Here is a 7,078-nt window from a genome sequence, read left to right on the forward strand (position 1 = left end):
TATTTCTCTCTAAGTTAAAAACTACACCTACACTAAAGATCAGTCGTGTTCACCTCGAAGCTGGCACCAAATCCACCTATGTTCTATACCAAAAATGTGGCATACCACCTAAGGCACCCACTGGAAAAAGCTGAGCCCGAGACTTGGACGTTTGACATGCCTTGGCATGGTTTTTGTCGCGAGGTGGGCAGTGTGACACACCCGATTTGGCGACCGAAGATCTCCCTACGTAGGCCATATCTGTCATGGCAGCTCACGGATGAGAGACAGCCCTAGGTGACAGGAAAAGACTCGCGCCGGATTTTTGCCAAGATTCGCACGTTTGCGACTTGGGTGAGCTGTGGAACACGGGCAGAAGAAAAGCTCCACGTGTTCGACGCGCTCTTTGTGCGCCAGAGCACGCCCGCGCGTGCCCCGCGTCGCGCCAACGGCCAGCCGGCGCCCTGGCCCGCGTCCGCGCCTATAAAGCCCGCTCAGGCGTCGACTGCACTCTTCCGCGCACCCTCAAGCCTCACCGGAGCTCAGTTCACCGCCGTTTGCCCGTGCGCGGCGTGTCCGCGGCCACCCGAGCCACTGCCGCCGTAGACCAGCCAGCCCAGCCTTTCCCAACCCCGTCCAACCCTCGGAGACGAGTGTGCACAACTCAGTGAAGCTCCCCGAGCGAGGAATCAAAGCCTGCTTCGCCGGAGAGGCCAGTCCACGGTCGCCGGAGTTCACAACCCCGCCGGAGTACGTGGACCGGGTAATCCACTCAACCATTTTCCGATTCCTTGTACACACGGTCTCTACGTTACCCCGTGAAGCTCACCGTGCCCTTGGAATGAACCAGATCGCCGTGGTTTGGCCGGTACACTCACCGCGGACGAGAACACCCGCCTGCGCACGTGGATCGAGCCGCACCTCGCTGTGACCGCCAGAGCCTCCCCGAGCCAACCCTGCCCTTCGCTGGACCTATCTTGCCGCCGGTAAGCCGTGCCACCCTTTTCTTTCCCGCGGGTACTGTTTACATTGGGGGAAGGACTGCGGGTGAGAGGAAGAGAAGGTCAGGGGTCTTTTTGAACTGTCAGCGACCCAGGGGAATAGTGGCGCAGGGGTAGATTTGTGCGGGTTGATTTAGTTTAAACCCAGGGACCTCGGTGTAAACTGCTTTTCCAGAAAACCTTTATTAAATCTGATTTTAAATTTGAACAGAACTTTACTAATTCATAACTTCTGTTTTATTCATCCAAATTTAGTCAAACCAATTTTGTCAGACTCTAAATAATGTAAACTACCTAGGAAAAATATAAAACCCCTATGTACTACAGAAAACTTTAGGGTTCTGATTTAATTATTGTTTTGACCAAAAGCTAAATAATAGGGATAAAAATAGTTGCACTATTTGACTAGGGTTAGAAAAATTTGGAGAAGTTTATATCCACCTACTGATCTGTTTAAAAATGTTAAACCTCTCTGTCCAACCCATTAAGTTAGTTTTTACCCATTATTTTACAATTTGCTTAAGGTTAAGAAAAATAGAAAATGTGATTTAAATAATGAACCAGAGGGCACCCCTATTTTTGTTAGGGTACTTATTCAATATGGTTCACTGGAAAAATCTATCATACCCTGGTTTAGTATAAAATAAGTAGGATACCTTTTATTTTGATAAAACAAGGAAAACTTAGAAAAACCCTACAAAAATAACCCCAAGGTGAAAACACCCCAACCCTTGGGATAACTAATGTTTTGTTAATAAGAACTTAGGAAAAATATGAAATCTACTGTTTGACATTTTTCAATTAACAATGTAGTAGAAAGTGTCTTTTGACATTTAACTTTGGAAAATCATAACTAGATGACCATCCCTTAGTTTTTTGTGATTTTTAGCACAGAAGCCTATTATTACTGCTAGATGCCAACAAAAATAACCCTTAAGGCAGAACTCACCCCTAATTAAGAGATGTAGTGTAAAGTGGCCCTTTTTACACAACTCTTGTTATTTTGTCTAAAGCATAGCCTTTATATTTCAAGCCTCAAATTCTTAAGACATGCTAAGATAGAAAATGACAACCCACTGTAATTTTTACAGAATTTTTGGAAAATATTAAACCCCTATCATAGTTCAAACCTACACTAGAAACCATAAGCAGAAAGCAAAGAAAGGGAAAAGTGAATAACAGGAAATTAGTGTCATCCTAAAAACTCTTTATAACTTGTCCACTGAAGTATATATAAAAAGGCAATACTAATTCCCTATGATTATCCTCAACAATAAAAAAAACCTAAGCCTAAAAGTGATAAGCATAACCCACTAGAAGCCCCGCATGACCAAGAAACCCTAAGTTACTCCTTAACTTAGTTTTCTTCTTTGCACAATGTTATTAAATCCTGCATCATCATGACATTCATGTTCATTGCATTCGATAGACTGTAACCTTGCTGACGGAGAGTACGTCCTCGTGCCGGAGCAAGGAGCTGCTCAGGAGGTAGCCCCAGATCCAGCACCAGAGCCTGCACCAGAGGACCTGCCTGCCACTGCTTTGGAAGGCAAGCCCCGGTTTATGCATAACCTGTTATTTATGCTATTTTACTTCACTTAATAATTGTAGGATTGATTGTGCACTTAGGTGTAGGAATTGTTTGAAACCCTAGTTGCATGATCTCAGGAACCCCATTGAGATGAATACTAGGATGCTAAGTCGAGTAGCTGGTTTATTAATTAGGATCTCGGTAGAAGTCGAGTGATTTTCTAGCACTCGCGCGAGGTCAGGAATTGATTGTATCCACTTTCTTATCATAATGATGTTGGGTTGTGGACAACAATCCATGGGGATTGGTTGTCCACGGGATAAAAATTGGAATAAGGATTAAGGTGTGGTACCGTGAGTCAAGCGTTTGAACGTACTAAGCACATGCCGAGAAATATGGTAAATCGGTAAGCCTAGTACCTGATTGAACCTGGCAGTGGACTTTACCCCTCACGCGACCTGAGACGTGGTCTCCCATTCCGGTTATGGTGGGTACAAGTGCGGTCACTGCACGACGGCAGTCGGGGTGAGTGAGGCATTGTACGCCAAGGCGGTGAGCCCTGATCTGCTGACGGGGAATCGATGGGGACGATTGATGTGTGTGGGGACGGAGTGCCCCTACATGTCATGTGTTTAGGTTTACCTTGCAAGGTTTAAAAACTCGATTCGAATCGTCTGCTTCTCGCAGCTAAGGAGACTGCTTGATCCATGCTGCTACATTGAGTAATAAGTGGAATTGTGCTGAGATGATACAAGATGTTGATTGCTAAAAATGTTTGCTACTATGTATGAGTAGATAGTACATATTTAGCCTTAAGAGAGTCACACTTAAATTGGCAAAGTTAAAACTTGACTTAGAAACTCAGCTAGTGCTTTTGGCAACCAAACCCCATAGCCAAACAACTGCATGTCTAGAGGTAGAGGAGTAGACTCCTCACACCGGGTAAGTCTAGCTGAGTATTAGTATACTCAGCCTTGATTGTGGCATAATTTTACAGGTTCTCTGGAGGACATGGTTGCTGGAGTGACTTGGCCGTCCATCTTGCCACCGGGTTGGACTGTCGAGTGGGATCCTACCTCGGCTGAGGAGGAGCAGGAGGAGTGATGGGACAGGCTTCCCCATCTCTCTGTTTATTTACCGTTAGTTTTATTCCGCTGCACTTCGAACAATGATGGTTACTTTTGCAAAAAACTCCGATGATGATGATGTAATAATTTAATACTCTTACATGCATGGTTTTATGCTTTATTGTATTTGCTCTGTGACTCACCATCGAGTGAGATTGTGGTACTTGATCCTGTCAGTGGCCGTGTCAGACTAGATCCGAGGGATTGACGGGTTATTCCCATTTAAGTGTGGTCTAGCCTCTAAGGCAGGGCTTAGGCACTTAAGTTGGAATAATTCGGGCAGTTCCGCCACAGCTGGTATCGGAGCTTGTACCACCACAGAGGAATCAATAAAATGTAAATACCATCATTTTCCAAAATAAAATTTGATAGAAACAATGTTGGATAGATAGTAGAACGAGCAGGATAGACCTAGGACGTGAAGCCTTAGGGTGATAGAAGGGTAGCTAGGTGGCTACGTAATTAGGCCCTATAGGCCACCTTAAGGGATGGGAGTTCTTCCCTATCCCCTTATATTGGTGAGGTCATTCAGGACGAGCATGCATGCATTTCTAAAATCTAACACATGGATGTTTGAGTGAAGACTTAAAAACAAGATGATAACCAACTAAGTCACCAGTACCATTTTTATTAACTAAAGAAAGGCTGAGTTTTATTTCTTGTTCTTTTTATAATTCTTTTTCTTTTACTTACGCTTAACCGTACACAGATGACTTCCCACGGATCCTCAGACGACGGGAATGCACTGTCCCACACTGACGGGCTTGCACGAGAGGGCTTCCCCCGCATTTTGTGGGAGGTACTTCAGGGGGCCGGATACACGACACCCCCTCAGTACGCGGTGCAGCAGTTCGAGAAGCACCGAGTGCCCCGCTGTAGGGTGAAGATGACCTTGGAGCCTCATCCCCTGCAGCCAGGCTGGCGCTCCTTGGACTCCGAGTCTTTTGGATACCGAGCTGAGGACACGATGGAGGCGATCGCTCTGCATGGGTTGACCACTTTCGGCGGATTCCATCCTTTGGAGCTGGCTACCCACCCCATTGGCTTGTTCCCCGCCGAAAGGGAGGACGACCCGATGTGGAAGGATAGGGTGGAGCATGCTAAGGATATCTGGGCCATCTACCCAGGACAGACTGCGCACTTGACCGTACGGTGCATGAATGCTCTGTACCGTCTGCAAGTGATGCGCGGTGAGGCGATGTCCCATCTGATGGCACTATTGGAGGCAACAAAGATTACTTTGGACAACAGAGAGGAGCTTGTGGTTGATTTGTCCACTGAAATGGTGGAGAAGGACTTGCAGGTGGAACAACTATCCACTGATATCCAAGAGTTGGAGGAATTAGTGGGCACCAGGGAGAACACCATCGAGGTTCTCGAGGATCAGCTCATTAACACTCAGCAACAGCTTGCTGAGGCTAACGAGCACTTGGATATGCATCACCAGGAGATCCAGGATATGGAGGCCAACGAGGACGTCGACATCGAGGGAGGAGATGAGCCTGCCTCCAGTGTGGACACTGCTGGCTCCGGGAGACCACCTTCCCCCGAGTCGAGTGTTGCCTCGTTCGCTCACTAGGTGTTCAGGACAGAGTTAGAAGTCGGATGGTAGGACTCCTCGCAGCTAGCTTAGCTTTTGCACCCTTGGGGCACTAGGCTAGATAGAGTTGAGTCTTTTTGGGACAATTGATGTAATCGTGATAAACTCTCTTGGAAGCATGTTTGATGGATGCTGTTATCAGTTTAAATTTGGAAGGAAAAAAATTTGTGCCTTTTTAAATCCTTTTGTCGAAGTTGGAGTCTATCATTTTGCTTTTGACTCTTTTCGCCGCGATTAAATCTTGAACTTGGAGATATGGTGTTAAGTATGTATGTGGTTTTTAAGATGGCCGGGAGGCAGCGTCGTGGCCAGAATGAGCGCGTTCCTCCACCGCCGCCACCGCCTCCCACTCTGCAGGAGCTGATGGCTCAGCAGACTGAGATCTTGAGGCAGCTAGCTCAGTGTCAGCCACCACCTCAGCACTATGGTGGTGGAGACCATCAGCGTCACCCCGCGGCAGCTACCTACCAGGAGTTCCTCAATACCCAGCCCCCATTGTTCACAAGGGCAGAGGATCCACTTGATGCAGATGTGTGGTTGCGAGTAGTGGAATCCAAATTCCCGCTACTCCATGGAGCTTGCTCAGAGGTCACTAAAGTCAGGTTCGCCACCCAGCAGCTTCGCGGACCCGCAAGGACTTGGTGGGATCATTTTCTTGCTATGCAGCCAGAGGACTGAGAGGTGGAGTGGAGAGAGTTCAAGGCAGCTTTTAGGGGACACCACATACCAGCCGGGATTATGGACCGAAAGCTCAACGAGTTTCTGGCACTCACTCAGGGCAACAGGACAGTGTTGCAGTATGCCCAGGCTTTTAATGACTTGTGCCAGTATGCTGGATATCACGCAGATACGGATGAGAAGAAGAGAGACAGGTTCAGGAGGGGGCTCAGCACTAAGCTCCGTGACCGTCTCAACACCGTCAGGGCCAACAGCTACAATGAGTTGGTCAACTTGGCTATCTCCCAGGAGGACTGCATCACAGCCCGACAGGCAGAAAAGAAGAGGAAGACCCCTATGGCAGGACCCTCCGCTCAGCCACAGCGCTTCAGGATTGTGTCCGACACTCAGAACAGGGGACCCCAGCAGCAGCAAGGAAGATGGGTGATCCGACCACAGCAGCAGCAGCAGGCACCCAACCGCACTCAGCTTCCAGCTCAGAGGAACAATCAGCCGCAGCAGCAGTACCGCCAGGCAAATGACAACAGGTGTTTCACATGTGGCAACACCGGGCATTATGCCAAAAATTGCCCTAGGAACCAACAGAGGCAGGGGCAGAATGTTAATCAGAATCAAGGCAAGAGGCAGAAGGTGCAAGTGAGGCAAGACAGGCTAAACTTCACCACCATGGCTGATATTCCAGAGGGAGCACCCGTCATGACCGGTATCTTTACAGTTTTAAATTATCCTGCCATTATTCTTTTTGATTCTGGTGCATCACACAGTTTTATCAGTACCAAATTTAGTGCCAAGTGCCAATTGCCTTTTCACCACACCAATGGGGGTATCACAATTTCGACACCAGGGGGCAGGGTTGCCACCTATGAAGTCAACAGGCATGTGCCCATAAATTTTGGTAGTCTTGTGATTAAGACCACCCTCCTCATTTTGGGTTTGGATAGCGTGGATATTATATTGGGAATTGACTGGTTAACCAGGCACCAAGCAGTTATTGATATTGCAGCTAGGGCCATTGAGGTGCACTCACCAACTTGTGGTGAAACTACACTATATTTGCCCGACCAGGGATGCACCCGTTCTTGTGCTTTTGTTATGTTAGAATCCCCAGTAGAAAATATCCCAGTGGTCTGTGACTATCCGGATGTGTTTCCAGATGAATTGC

The sequence above is a fragment of the Zea mays genome, chromosome 6 (genome assembly GCF_902167145.1).
Source record: "Zea mays cultivar B73 chromosome 6, Zm-B73-REFERENCE-NAM-5.0, whole genome shotgun sequence".
Lineage (NCBI taxonomy): Eukaryota > Viridiplantae > Streptophyta > Magnoliopsida > Poales > Poaceae > Zea > Zea mays.